This window comes from Amblyomma americanum, chromosome 1 (genome assembly GCF_052857255.1).
Source record: "Amblyomma americanum isolate KBUSLIRL-KWMA chromosome 1, ASM5285725v1, whole genome shotgun sequence".
NCBI lineage: Eukaryota > Metazoa > Arthropoda > Arachnida > Ixodida > Ixodidae > Amblyomma > Amblyomma americanum.
The window spans coordinates 41,919,294-41,933,787 of record NC_135497.1 but is presented as its reverse complement, the minus strand read 5'-3'; the positions used below and the strand labels follow the sequence as shown (position 1 = coordinate 41,933,787).

Genomic DNA, 14,494 nt, shown 5'->3' with positions numbered 1-14,494 from the left:
TCAGTGGTTAGGGCGCTTGGCTACTGATCCGGAGTTCCCAGGTACGATCCCGACCGCGACGGCCGCGTTTCGATGGAGGCGAGACGCAAAGGCGCCCGTTTGCTTTGCTGTGCGATTTCGGTGCACGTTAATGATCCCCAGGTGGGCGAAATTATTTCAGAGCCCTCCACTACGGCACCTCTTTCTTTCTTCTTTCACTCCCTCCTTTATTCCTTCCCTTACAGTGCGGTTCAGGTGCCCGCCCATATGTGAGACAAGTACTGCACCATTTCCTTTCCCCAATTGGTTTTTGGAGAAATTAAATGGCGCAATATCTGTCTCATATATCGGCGGACAACTGAACAGCGGGTAAAGGAGGGAGTAGAAGAAGAAAGGAAGAAAGAGATGCCGTAGTGGAGGGCTCCGGAATAATTTTGACCACCTGGGCATCTTTAACGTGCGCTGACATAGCGCAGCACACGGGCGCCTTAGCGCTTTACCTCCATAAAAACGCAGCCGCCACGGTAGGGTTCGAACCCGGGAACTGCGGATCAGTAGCCGAGCTCCTAACCACTGAGCGACCGCGGCAGGTCTTTCCCCAAAAAACAAATTCATTTTTTGAGCGTTTCGCTTCCATCTAAACGCGGCCGCGGGGATCGGGTTCAAACACAGGTAAATTTTCACTTCCATATGAGTTTATTCGTGTTTAGAGTGTGGCAGAGATAGTGGCCCAGTTGGAGCCAATCGACTTGCAGCCGGTATAGGCAGCTAGAGGAAGAAGAGCACCTTTCGCGGAATTAATGTTCGAGACATATCTCAGTCCCGAAGAAAAATTCAGCGCGCAGTGCTCGGCCGCACATAAAGCCTGTTGTGGTCATATGAAGGAAAGAAAGAGCACGGGTCTGTCGACAGGTTTTAACTGGGGCACTGCACTGCTACAATAATGCGGTCGAGCAGCCGGCAAGAAATCGAAGCAGCCACTGTGCAATACAGTCTAAGCGCCATAGGCATCTCTGGGAGTCCAATGTGGCCCAACCATACTGCAGTGCCAGAATCACCACAGGCGAAAGACAGGGTAGGTTTCAACTGTTTCTTGTTCGCGTTAGATACTGTCCAAGCGACTCGAATGGATTAGTCGAGGAACAAATTTTGTTTTAGCTCTTGATGCCTTATTTCCGTTTTTATACGGGTTATTAGTGCGTTACTGCAAGCGAAAATGGCGACCGATGTCTGTCTGTAGAGAAAGTGGCAGGTGGCCCACCCGCCACATCGCTCAGCCCAGAAAATCTGCAGAAGCCCAGGTTTTCAGGTTTGCACCAACGCACTTCCCGCCCCTGTGGTTCAGTGGATACAGCGCCCGGTTAATGAGCCGGATTTTTCGGGTTCGAACCAGACTGCGGCAGCCGCGTTCCGATGGAGGCGAGACGCAAAGGCGCCCGTGTGCTGTGCGATTTCGGTGCACGTTACAGATGCTCAGGTGGTCGTAATTATTCCGGAGCCCTCCACTACGGCACCTCTTTCTTCCTTTCTTCTTTCACTCCTACTTTTATCCCATCCCTTACGGCGCGGTTCCGGGGTCCACCGAGATATGCGAGACATTTACTGCGCCATTCCTTTTACTTAAAGACCAATTTTTAATTTTACTCCGCCGCGATGGCTCAGTGGTTAGGTCACTCGGCTACTGAACCGGAGTTGCCGGGTTTTACCCCGACCGCGGCGGCTGCGTTTTTATGGAGGCAAAACGCTAAGGCGCCCGTGTGCTGTGCGATGTCAGTGCGCGCTAAAGATCCCCAGGTGGCCGAAATTATTCCGGAGCCCTCCACTACGGCACCTCTTCCTTTCATCTTTCACTCCCTTCTTTATCTCTTAACTTACGGCGCGATTCAGGTGTCCAAAGATATATGAGACAGATACCGCCTCATTTCCTTTCCCAAAACACCCATTATTATTACCCACGCACTGATCCAACGCAGCATGCATGACGCGCAGGTGGAGGCGTGCGAGGCGTTCCTCGGCGAGCTACGCTTCCTGCAGCGCGTAGCCGTGGCACTGTTCAGCTACGCCTACAGGCTACGCAACAGAGGGCGCTACGAGCAGTGAGCCAGCGTCCGTGGACCCGCGCCTCCGGGACCGTTCACCGACGAGCGCGGGCTGCTCGTCTCTGTCGAGGTGCTTATGCCGTGTCTTTTCTACGCAGCGACCATCCTGGTCATCGCCATGGCCACTAATCGCTTCTTCGCACATTTCACAATACCGCCGCCAACGGCACTGATCATCGATAGATATACAACTTAACCTCGTTATAACGAAGTGGTTCTTTATAGCCCATATTGACCGAGCTTTCAAGGAGAATCGCCAGTGCTTAATTATGCACAACTTTTCGTTATAAACCGTTTCGTCATAACAAGGTTCGACTGTCACTTTCTAAAATGGCCGTAGAGGATCTGTGTCCGGGAGGGTTTCGTTTCGTCCGGTGTATAATTCCGCTAAGATCCGTGCCCAACGGTAGTTTTCCTTGCACTGTCAATTCAAGGGCTGATCTAGCCTGCTTTATGGCAAAGTCACTTCTCTTCACTCTGTAGAGAGTGTAGGAGAGGTGAATATGTTAAAGCATTGTCGTTGCTAACGCAGCCATGCTTGCTTAGCCATATTTTCCGTACGTTTGGAATTACCGTAGTTAGCGTGCTTAACGTAGGCGCGCGGTGCTAAGCACTGTATTACCAGAAGCAACCGTAATACACGTGCTACCGTTACACACACTCACGACGCTTTTGCACAATGTCTATGCACACAAGATGCCCACTGACCACGTGCATGCGGTGCACGCGTGCGCAGATCTGCCTTGAATTCAGCTTCGGGCTGTAGGTGCCGCTGTACGACAAGGAGGCCGACTGCACGATCGCCGTCAACTGGGACAAAGGACAGTGGATTGGCTACGGCAACAAGGCCACCATTCTTAAAAACGTCGGTGCGCGTATCCTAGCTCGCAATGTTTCTGATTTGCGAAGGGTCGCACTCAGTTAATGTACTGCTTGCCTGTAAAACATATCCGTGAAGCACGCCTTGAAAATCAGGGCGGCGCATGCATCAGCACATTCCGGCGTGGTGGTGTGCACTCACGTCACAGGTAGAGGCCGCCGTGCTTGAGACCACGTGTACAGCGAAAACCTACACACGTCTTCCCTTATCGTCACCTGCATTCTGTGACCTATACCCCGTGCTCTTTACCTGTGTCTTGTTATTGTAGCATTAGAAGTTCCGCAACGCAGAATTAGGGCCACAAATCTTTCGCGGACGTATGTTCGAGCAGCTGATGAGGAGTAGAATTGCACTCACGCATTGCTGACACTCTGATGCGACATCACACAACTGAAAGCGCAAGTGACTGTGCAGCGTTCACGGCTTGAAGGTACGTTTCTGAGTTAAATGAGCTTTGAAGTCCCAAATCTGTACTATCAGCAACGCAAAGAAGAAAACTGAGGTGACAACACAAATAAAACCAACATATTACCTCCTGAAGAGGAAATACAATAGAGGTTGATTAAGATTTCAACAAAAAGTCTTTGCACCTTCGAAATAAAAAACAGGAGCCAGTATTGAGCTTCACATGACTATCAGCTTCTCACAGTGCTGTTTGTGGCTCAGCTGTCTTGTTTGCATCTCATTTTTTGCTGCGAGGGACACTGCAGTGGAGGGCTCCATAAATTTAGGCACGCTGGGGTTCTTTAACGCGGCCCCAAGTCGCACAGCACACGGATTCGAGCGAGAGCTGTCCTTAAAGAGACCACCCAAAAAATGGCGTCGTGCGCCGTCCACACAGTTCAGCACTGCGGAAGAGAGGCACACCACCTTCCGCGCTCGACGCGGCTGGCGAGACGCGCTTTGAAAGTTTGCGGGAGAGGAGAAACGGCGCGTTAAGAACCAGCACTTCAGAAGATAGGAGCGAGAAGGAGAGCTCTGTCGCCACTAGCCACTACACGGGACTGCAACAGACAGGACACATTTGCAATCATTACAGCGACTGCAGGGGTGTGCTGTTCGTAGCGGACGAACGGGTTTTAATATGACACGAGGTAACCGCACGGTCCTATCGACAGCGCATTGAAAGCAGCTATGGGGTTGTAAAAAACACTTCATGACAAATGAAGAATTCATGCACACGCTAACTTGTACTAATTGCACACACCATTTAAAAAAATGCCGTTTTTGCTGAGCTGCGAAAATTTTGATACCTAATCATTATATGCTGTGACAATGCGAGAACATAAGAACCTCACTGTGAGGTGCTATTCACTACTTTGCACCTCCCAGCCGTAACATATGACAAGGTTTTTCCCACAGCGGCCACCTTGATTACTTTCTCTCCTCTCCCCTGGAAGAGGAGAGGATGATGCTCATTTCTGCACTGCCGTCGGCTAACAGTGGCAGGTCGCAGCTGCCTCTTCCATGTTCTTGGCAGGTGGCTTTAGCATATGCTAAGGTGCAACATTTTACCTTGCTGGTCGCAAGATGTGATACCACTGGTGAGTGCGGGGACATGGGACTCTTATGCTATCCATAAAAACGCTAAAAGCAGTGGTAGCTAAAATTTGCACATGATCAATAAAACTACGCGGAAGCACCACATGCGAGAAATGCGGCTAACAGCGGCCAGAAAGTTAGTTTAGCGTTTCTCCCCTTCATTTAAATGCGGTCGACGCGGCCGGGATTCAAGATCACAACCTTCGGCTCAGCAGCCGAGGCCAAACTGTGTGAGCCGTCGGACGGGTACGCCTTCCGGGTTTATAGTGTTTACGCCTGCTAGGCAGTTAATGGTCGACGATTAACGCGCAGGTGCTGTTCGCCAAGCGAATGCGTATGGGCGGTATCTCTGTGGTGACCGTTGACATGGACGACTACAACGGCGACAGCGGCCAGCGCAATGTGCTGCTGGGACAGCTGCACAACGCGCTCAACGAACTGGACCGGCTCATCAAGAGGCTATCGGCGAACCACAGTCTGCCTGAGTCAGCGTCGTCGTCAACGACCACCGCGTCCCGCAGGACTGCTGCTACGGCGAGCACCTAGATGATTCCGGCTAGGCCTAGAGGGCGCATGACAATCGCTTGGTTCAGCGACCGCGAGACTGTGCGCAGGGATTCACTTGACTGCATAGGGCCTCGCTTACTTCGTGGTTCCAGATTGAATGAATGCAACTTGGATGTAAAATATACGTTTTTCATTGAAGCCAAGATGCATGTCGGTCTTTGTAGTATGCTGGCATGTTTGAATGTATCAAGAGACGATTCATACAGCGAAAGCTGTCTGAGCAGATGAGCAAAGAGATTTTACACCCCGCACATTATAATAAAGAGGACTTTTCTGCACTGACGGCAGACGAGAAGGGTCTGCTAGCAGAAGGGGGAAGGCTACCGGCCACTGCCTTTTATGCGCCCAAAATAGACAGTCGGCTGTGAGGCAGCTGCATTGGTGTACTCCAGGCTGTTTTTGACCATGTGGGGTTTTGCAGTGTGCACAGAAATATAGGAACACAGGTGCTTTTAACGCGATAGCTTTAAGAAGTTCATGTGGCAGAACATCCGACGTCGGCATCGGCCACAGTAAGCGAAAAATCCCCAGAGAAGCAACCTAGAAGGTGGGTGGGCCTGCTAAGTCATGTCACCTTGTGGCGGCATCACAACGTGCCCACAGGACTGTGCGCAAACTGCCCACCGTGGCAGTTATATTAATGATTGGTCGAGAGACGTCGCTGGGAAGAGCAACCTGGATCGCACATGTCTCACCAGTGGCAGCATCGGCCCTCGTAGGTTAGTGGCGCATTGCGTAACCGCTGCACCACTGCGCCAGGAGTGGTATGAGAACTCCCAGGGTTCTATGAATGCCAAGTACAGGACGCCAAGTTCCATAAATATGGGGCATTGACCCGGTACCTTGCGCATTATACCCTTAAGGCGAGGCTTGAGTACCCTCCCCCCAGTTTTTGAATTTATTTTTGCGTCATTGGAAATTTGGTTATTGCAGCTGGGATATAACTCTCAAACTCTGCCGCAGTGGTCAGATACTACGGCAACAAAAACCCATGATCATACATGGTAACCTTCAACAGGATTTACTATACTTGCAACAGAAGTTGCCATTGATACTCTGATGGCAGTATCATGTGCAGGTTGGTTTGCATCAGCCTTGTTACACCATGTTGCATTGCTTAGCATTTACGTCCACCACACAGGAATGTGCAGGAGCGCTATATGCACTGTTGACATGCGCAGGGCCCAAAGTAGACACTAGACCAAGCACCATGTTCGTGTTCCAAAATGAGATACTGTAAACAAATCATTATTTTCAAGATTATTTCACAAATTCAGGTAAAGTCGCAATACCGGAATATTTCGCGAGTGCTAAATATTGGAAAGGATAAGAGACAAGCCTTTTAGTGCTGCTTTTTACCTCATTATTCACGGAAGCAATTTTTTGCAATGTGCTGTTTATGTGATTCGCGACAAAACGAGAAAATTAGGCCTTCACAGAAATTAAAGGTGCACTATAGAGGAATCTGAACTTGTTTTTTTACCGCGGGAACTCTATCAAAAAATCCCGGGCCTTGTTAGAAACCTATATCGGATTTAGCGTCCCGGCTCCCCTCCTTTTTTGAAGTGAACACGCTAGGTATGCGCAGTCAACCAATGCGTGGAGTGCCTTTGAGTGAGTCCAGTGGCAGCTCGCTTTCGCTTTTTTCTAGTTTTTTTATGTTTCTGTGAATAAACAGTTTTAGCCACACACAATATAGCCGCAAATTAGGACCACGGAAATAAAAATAGACTTGGACTCTGATTTACGTATCACTCCGCCGATGGCAGCGAGGCAAGCCACCGCGGGACTCGCTGACGCGTTGGTTGACTCCTCCTCCCTACCGCGTTGAGTTAAAAAGAAAGGCGGGAGCCGGTACGTTTAATCCGATTTAATTAGGGTAATCAGCAGCACAGGACAATAAATCGAAGCTTCTAAGAATGCCCAGAACGTGTAGATAGAGTTCCCGCGGTAAAAAGATTAGTTCAGATTCCTCTGGAGTGCAACTTTTAAGTCGTTTTACAACGTAACAGAGGCGTATGGAGCCATTTGTCCCTAAATGTGCTAGGTAATCTCTGCTCTTTATGATGATACTCATGAAAAAAGCTTGAGTGTGTCCACCCAATCTCTCAGCACAGACAAGAGCCAGAACGTTTGCAAAATATTTTTATTCCCAATGCATGGCGAATGACTGAACAGGCTCAAGCAATGACAGACTGTGGGAGATGCCCACGTGGGACAAACCATCCTCCGCTCCACCATTATCTTTGTTCAGCGCAGATTCATAACGGTCTCTTCAGGGAACAGCCAGACTCTTAACTGAACAAACCATCAACACCACTATAGCAAATAAGGGGCAAATATTTTACATAAGGAACGTATGTAGAGGACTATGTTTCATGACTAACAAAATTATCGGTGTGCTCATAAAGTGCATAAAACATCACAAACACAAAACAAAATGTTTGTTTGAAGCCCATTTAGGTCACGTTCATTTCAGTGGCATGCAGCATAAGAGCAAAGTTGTCGCCATAAGTGTATGTGGCATTCGTAGTTGCATTTGACAGCCATAAAGTATCGCATCAGTAGAAGCTTCATAGCTCACTCGTTAAAAAATCCTTGCAAGGCTGGAAACCTTCCTCACAACCAATTCTTTTCCTGTCCCCTAGTCCCAATCTTCCGTTACCACAGCTCGGACCCCTTGTCGGCTGAAGGCACTTCGAGCATGCGTGGAGAGTCCGTAAGTCTTGCTACCCGCTCTCCTTCAACCACATCCCCAATGATCCCTGGATATCCCTCCTGCTGCTCAATTTCTGTGCAATATGCTTCGGCATTTTTAGCGAACAGGTCGTTAGGCCGACTATCGCTCTCATACTAGCGCAGGTCGATTTCACTTCGTAGGCATGAATATTCTCCTTTAAAGCGCCTGCTTCCTTAGCTTTGCTCATAATAAAAGCTTTTTTTCTCTCCCTTTCTCCTTTAATAGTGCTAATCGACCTCGCTTCTGTTTCCTTTCCTATAGCTAACATATCCGTGTTTTTGTGTTAATAATTGGTTGTTTTGGGAGGAAAGGAAATGGCGCAGTATCTGTCTCATATATCGTTGGACACCTGAACCGCGCCGCAAGGGAAGGGATAAGGGAGGGAGTGAAAGAGGAAAGGAGGAAGGAGGTGCCGTAGTGGAGGGCTCCGGAATAATTTCGACCAGCTGGGGATCTTTAACGTGCACTGACATCGCACAGCACACGGGCGCCTTAGCGTTTTTCCTCCATAAAAACGTAGCCGCCGCGGTCGGGTTCGAACCCGGGAACTCCGGATCAGTAGTCGAGCGCCGTAACCACTGAGCCACACTTCAGTTTCCTTATTCACAATTCATTTGTTGAGTGCAGTACATACAAAGCGGTGAAAGTCCATTCGCTTGCCCGCTTCGGCTTTCGTCCACAAAGCTCCTATAAGTTATGATAAAAGTTTAATCGATAAGAACGAAAAACAGCCGACATTCCTCAGTACATTTGAATGTATGCAAAGTAGGAGTCAGCGCGTCATTAAAACACGTCTGAACACAAAAAACACTAAAAATTGCTTTGGGGAAGAAGAAAACAAAGTTGGCCCTGGCTGCCAAATTCCGATTTCTTCTTTTTCCTCGCTGCCCAACTTACCGAGCAAATTCAGGGCGTTCTTGAGTAGTTGTTTGTAAGTCGGGCGAAAAATAAGCAGCACAATGGACTGAGAGCAGTGCTTTGCGTGAGGAATAGCGGTACTGCAGTACTGTGTACATCAGTACAGCACGAGAAATTGCGCTTTAAGTGTCTCAGCTATATACTCCGCGTTGCCTTTACCACTGGAAGCAAGAAAAGGTACGAAATAGTGTTATTTTCTCATCTCTGAAAGTGGCAAGAAAGAATTCGCAGGTTTAGGGTAGTTTGCGGCGTTAAATTAACATTCAGCTGGACCTGCTCGCGTGGCGAGGGGAGCACGAGCGCAGCACCCGAGGCGTAAAGGAAAGAAAAGGACGCGATGATCGGCAGACCGAGCTTCGCTGTCATCCCACGCGCTCCTTGGCTGCCTCCGCTCCCTCGGTCCACACGGCTCGCCTGGCTGCCCCTGCTGGCTCCCTCTCGTCGGCTGTCTCTCAGGTAAAGCCTCTCGCCTTTCCCTACTCACGCAGGCCACATTCGTCGCGGTTGGCGTCGGATTCGCTCCCCGTGACACGGGTTTGCGGGGCACCGCCCGCCCACGGTTAGGCCTACGTGGCGCGCGCCTCTTGGATGACCAGCGGGCGGCCGTGGAATTTTCCACAGGCCTTCGCGTCTGCTATTGCTCTTGTGCCACGACGACCGCCTATTCGGCACAGAGGCTCCTTAGCTCTAGATTTTTTTGTTCGAATTTGTCAGCCCGCTGCGATGAATTTGGGCGCAAGCCCGACTGAGAGCCCCAGTCACTTTGCCACCGCGTCAGTGGTCATCGCCTCACGCGGAAAGGGGGAGACGTGTTTGCCGGGCGCCAATTTCGCTTCGTGACTAGGCATTTTTGTGTCTGACACGCGGATGCCGAACCCGAGACATTGGCGTTTGCTCGTAGGGTATGTCGCCTTCAAACGCCTTCTGCAGGTGGTGTCGTCGCCCATTCACGGGCATTCGTGGTCAAACGCAATTTAGAATAAGCCTTTTAAAAAAAAACTGGGTTTTTCGTGCCAATGCAGATCCTAGGAGAAAGACGTTACGCTGCAGTGGACGGCCCCGAATGCCGATTCTCCGAGGTTATGTCGCGTGGACTGAAATCTCAGAGCGCGTAAATTTTTTTATTTAGCCTTCATAGAAATGTGGCCGGCCGCTGCGGCCAGGAGCGGACCCGCTACCTTGTTCTCAGCAGCAGCGCAGTGCCCACTGATCCACCTTGGTGGACCGGGTGCCATACGAATGCCGTTGCGCATTGAGGCTGCGGGTTTCTGATTTGTTTCGGCCACATCTGGTTTTTTACCTTTCGCCGAAATCTCAGCACACGTTCATGGAAGTTTGGGTTTTTTTCCCACGCAAAGACGGCTCCTGGGATGTACGAGGCTGTTTTGCCCCGTCGCCTTGATATACTATGCTGTTGAAGCTACTTCTCCCTGTTTCTGGAGACACTTTCAGGTCAGCTAGGGCAACTTGTCAGCAGTGTCTCTTGCTACCATGTCTCGTGCCCACTGTAACGGAATGCTTCTCTTCGCGTGAGTTCTTGGGTTCCACCTTTGTTGAGCAGGAACACATTTCGCCAAAAAGACTGCACATTTCAGTGACGTCAGCTTCGCGCCACAAAAAGCCCACATCCATAACTTGGATCAGAATTCTCGACACAGCCCCTTGACGATGCTCAAAAAGTTACCTTGATTTAAAGCATCACTTCAAGGACGCCGGAAGTAAAAAACGCGAACAAAGAAAACCTGTCTGCGCTTAGATTTTGCCGATTTGAATGATGTCGAATGGGGGCTTCATGATGTCGACCCCACCAGACGCCACTAGTTTTTTTGCTTATAGTAAAGGTACAAGCAATATGACGGGGAACACGCTTTTCTAAGGCAATACGTGTTGATTTGTGGCCTGTGGCTGTTATTATGGAGGCCGCCCTGCGGTCCGTGCTCAACGACTGCTTTAGAAATCAGTATTACAGTTATGCACGCCAGAGTACTCGTTTTTTTTTTGCGTATGCGGATTTTATAACTGAAAGCCCAGCTCTTATATTTTTTTTTGCGCTAAAATTTGAAGCATGTGTCATCGCGCTTGCGACCGGGTGTGCTTTCAGATGTTAGAACAGCCGTAAGCTTGCGCGATCAGCCCTCATCGCCACGGCCTCGCGTCTTTCCTTTTATGTAGGATTCTACCTGCACATAACAGCGTCACGTATCGGAATGTTTATCGACGAAGGCTACCTCAAGGTGATGCCGGATTAAATTTACAAGTCTTCGTAAATGTTGAGCTCCAGTATTATCGCTAGGAGGAAAGTGAGGAAAAAGCCGAGAAAAATATAATTTATACATGCAGTCCATGGTAGAGAGAGGTTGGTCAGACGGTTCTTGATCATCACAGAGTGAACAAGGGAGGGGAAAACCTCTGGGTGCTTGCCAACGCTTCGACAAGGGGGCTTGCCTTCCTCTGGGCAAAGCGTTCATCATTGGCGGGGTCTACGTAGGGTCATTCCACCGAGGAGGAAGGCCCGGGGTTTGGGAGAGAAGGGTGTGAAGTGGGAAGGGTGTTAGGATGGGGAGTGTTAATCGTGTACAGGCGTGATGGCGACTAAAGGTGGTTAACCAGTTGACCTGCAAAACTCCGGAAAAAAAAGGCCAGCTCACCAGAAAGGAATCCGGGGGTGTGGACCGTGGAGCGCTCAGCAGACAGATTCTTTTCTTCTGAGCTGGCCTTTTTTTCAGCTTTGCAGGTCAACCGGTCAATCATGTTCAACAGCCATCATGCCTGTTCACGATTCACCCTCCCCATCCTAACACCCTTCTCAGTTCACACCCTCCTATCCCTTACCGGGCCTTCCTCCTCGGAGGGATGACCCTATTTAAAACCCGCCAGTGATGAACGCTTTGCCCAGAGGAAGGAAAGTCTTCGTGTCGAAACGTTGGCAAAGCATCCTGAGGTTTTCCCTCCCTTGTTCACTTCGCGATTTTATATATGCAGTGATTTTATACATGCATGACCTCAATCATATTCCTAAGGCCATAACCAGAGCAAGAACAGGCCTTTCTTTCGGTCTAGAAGAGGGGTACTACCGGTCCGAATTAATTCAAATAGGAGCACCATTCATCCGATATTACGCGAGTGTTTATTACGGCATTGGCGCATTACCGCTTGATGAACTTGACTTCGCACGCGCCTTTACTTGCAAGCACAAATCAGAATGGCGAAACAATGCGTCCTGACGTTCGGTTTGAAATGTTCAAATGTGCACTTGATTCTGGCTGGAAATGCAAGACGTGGCCGCCCGCATGTTTCCTGTCCGCCAGCACGGTAGAGCTTCATGACAAAGCATAAGACCAGCTATGCTTTTTACACTTTGCGATGGGACATCGCATGCGGAAGGACGTGCGTACCATGTACCGTATTACCGTTACCATTACCGGAGTACCGGAAGCCCGCCCACCGGCAATGCGCAGGCGCTGATTGGCACCGATGCGTCAGGATTGGCCGCAGCTGGCGGGTACCTGCAGCCTCCTCAAGGCGATCTGCGCATGCGCACTGGCGGTAGGCGGGATCCCGATACTCCGCACTTTAAACACGAATACGCCTATATGGCAGTAAAACGGGAGTAAGCTGTCCCCTAGTGCACCCATTTTTAGGGGCAGGGCATGCTGCCCAACTTTGGGAGCAGGTTTCGATCACTAATTACACGGCATGTTTACTGCTGGCAATGGAGGTATGGGGAACATGCGCTGAAGTTTGCGGTGCCGATTGCATCGCCATAACACACTGCCTAGCGAGAAGAGCAAACAGTTTTGGGTAGTACTATTTGTACTTTTCCGCGCCACCTTCAGGCGCTTATTATCGTGAGCCTCCGCGCTCTTTTGAAGGCGCACGTGCCGTGCGTCAGCTATCTGGGGTACGCCGAGAGAAGCTAGGCAATTAATTTTGTCAGCCAAACGCGGGTATCTAACCGCGCAGAATGTGTTCTCGCGTTTGCAGCGGCCCAAGCGGCTGACGAAAGCAATTTTCAGTCACCGAAGGGAACAATTACGCTGCCACCTTGGCAGCGCAGGTTCCCCATATTCCCACTGAAAAGCGTAGTAATTTGACACAGCAACAGGAGCAGCCTTTTAAACGCGGAACCGGGGGCATTAAAATTAGCGAATACGTGAGGTTGAAACCTAGGTTAAAATCTTTCTGACTGCTAGAACTTCGCACATGTTTGGAAGAGGAAATATGTTTCCGTTTCCAACCGTAAGTATTCCCTATTTTTAGTGACATAAATCTACCCCAGGGCTTGGGCAGCATAGCCTGCCCCGTAATGGGAGTGAGCTAGGGCAGACTTTAGTCCGTTTTTGTTCATTTGATGTTTAGAGTGTGAGAACGGCAACGGTAAAACGGTACACGGTGTGCTAAAGGCGTCCGATATAACGGTCAACATTACACTCGCAACGCGCGAGCAGCGTCTTGAGCATATTCTGAGACAAGGCTGCATAGCGCCCACGTACAGGGTGCCTCAGCTACGATTTTACACAATTTTTAAAAATAGGCTTTCCGATTTAGAAGAACAGTTTTTTCGGCATAGCATTGCCAGGTGTGTAGTACACTGGAATACGCGAAATGCGCTCTCAGCACTTTCCGGCGGTCTTGTGTCGGCATCCGTGACCGAGAGTGCCGACATGGTGTCGAGAACAAAGCTGATTGAAGCTTGCGCTCTCAGTTCAATGTGCGCACTGCTCCACACACTTTACGAAGCGCTCAAACAGCACAGCGGTGGGAAACTGGGACGTTTTCTCTTGAGCGAGCGGTCTATACAAATCATTGGAGGCATGAACAGTAAGCCGTACGAAAGCGAAGGCATGATAGGATTCTGTTGCGATCCATAGGCCGCTCGTAAATTACATAGCGCACAGGACGGTGCTCCGTCCGCGTGCTCCAGGCAAGTGTGTGCGGTATGATGAGACGAAATAGATGACGACACGCCAGTGGAAAATGTGCTATTGTCAACCATGGCAAATGGAGACAGTTACAGCTCCTACTAATGCCTAACAAGAGAAACTTTTACGCGATACTCAGCGGACAATTTGAACGCGTTTGCAGCCAAACGTTCACCATATCCGAGGTTGACACACGAAAGTTCGTTATATCCGAGGAAACACATGAAAGTTGGTCAAATGTTTTAGGGGAATCCTCCAAGGTGGAGTAGATTTGCAGAAGGGAGTACTCACCGATTGACATTCACTCGAGCGTCGCCATACGGCTACAAAGGAAAGCTAAACAGCTTTCTCAGGAACTTCGTAGTTAAATAAAAATTCATCCTGGTCCGGGGTTCGAACCCGGGACCACCGCTTCACACGAGCAGTCGCTCTACCAATTGAGCTAACCGGGACGGCAAGCTTATGGTAGGGCGAGAACGAATTGATCAATAACTCGCAGTGGGAACTGTGTCGATCAAATGTTATAGGGGAATCCCCCAAGGTGGAGTAGACCGTACCAAGACGAATTTTTCTTTAACTAGGAAGGTTCTGAGAAAGGTGTTTATCTTTCCTTTGTAGCCCTATGGCTGCACTCAGGTGGATGTCTATGAGCGATTACTCCATTATAACACATGAAAGTATTCGTTGGTGTCATACTTTGGTTCGGTGTATCCGAGGTTAGCACACTAATGTTCGTTATATGCCACCTCGAGGTGGCATGCTGCAACCAGGCACGGTGGGCATAAGGCAACCTGCCCTCTGGGTTGTGGACCGCTTGCTTTCCACTGGCTACTGATTTATGGAGCTC

General features: G+C 49.7%; 1 long non-coding RNA gene and 1 other non-coding gene across 2 annotated transcripts; one reads left to right on the top strand and one right to left on the bottom strand.

Moving 5' to 3' along the window:
- Nucleotides 1–988: 988 nt before the first annotated feature.
- LOC144132298 (uncharacterized) lies at nt 989–5,080 on the top strand. The gene is made up of 3 exons (XR_013314765.1): nt 989–1,054; nt 1,969–2,148; nt 4,813–5,080. It is a non-coding gene; the product is annotated as an uncharacterized LOC144132298 (long non-coding RNA).
- An 8,945-nt stretch (nt 5,081–14,025) lies between these two features.
- On the bottom strand, nt 14,026–14,099 carry TRNAT-UGU (transfer RNA threonine (anticodon UGU)). The gene has a single exon. It is a non-coding gene; the product is annotated as a tRNA-Thr (tRNA).
- Between the last annotated feature and the right edge of the window lie 395 nt (nt 14,100–14,494).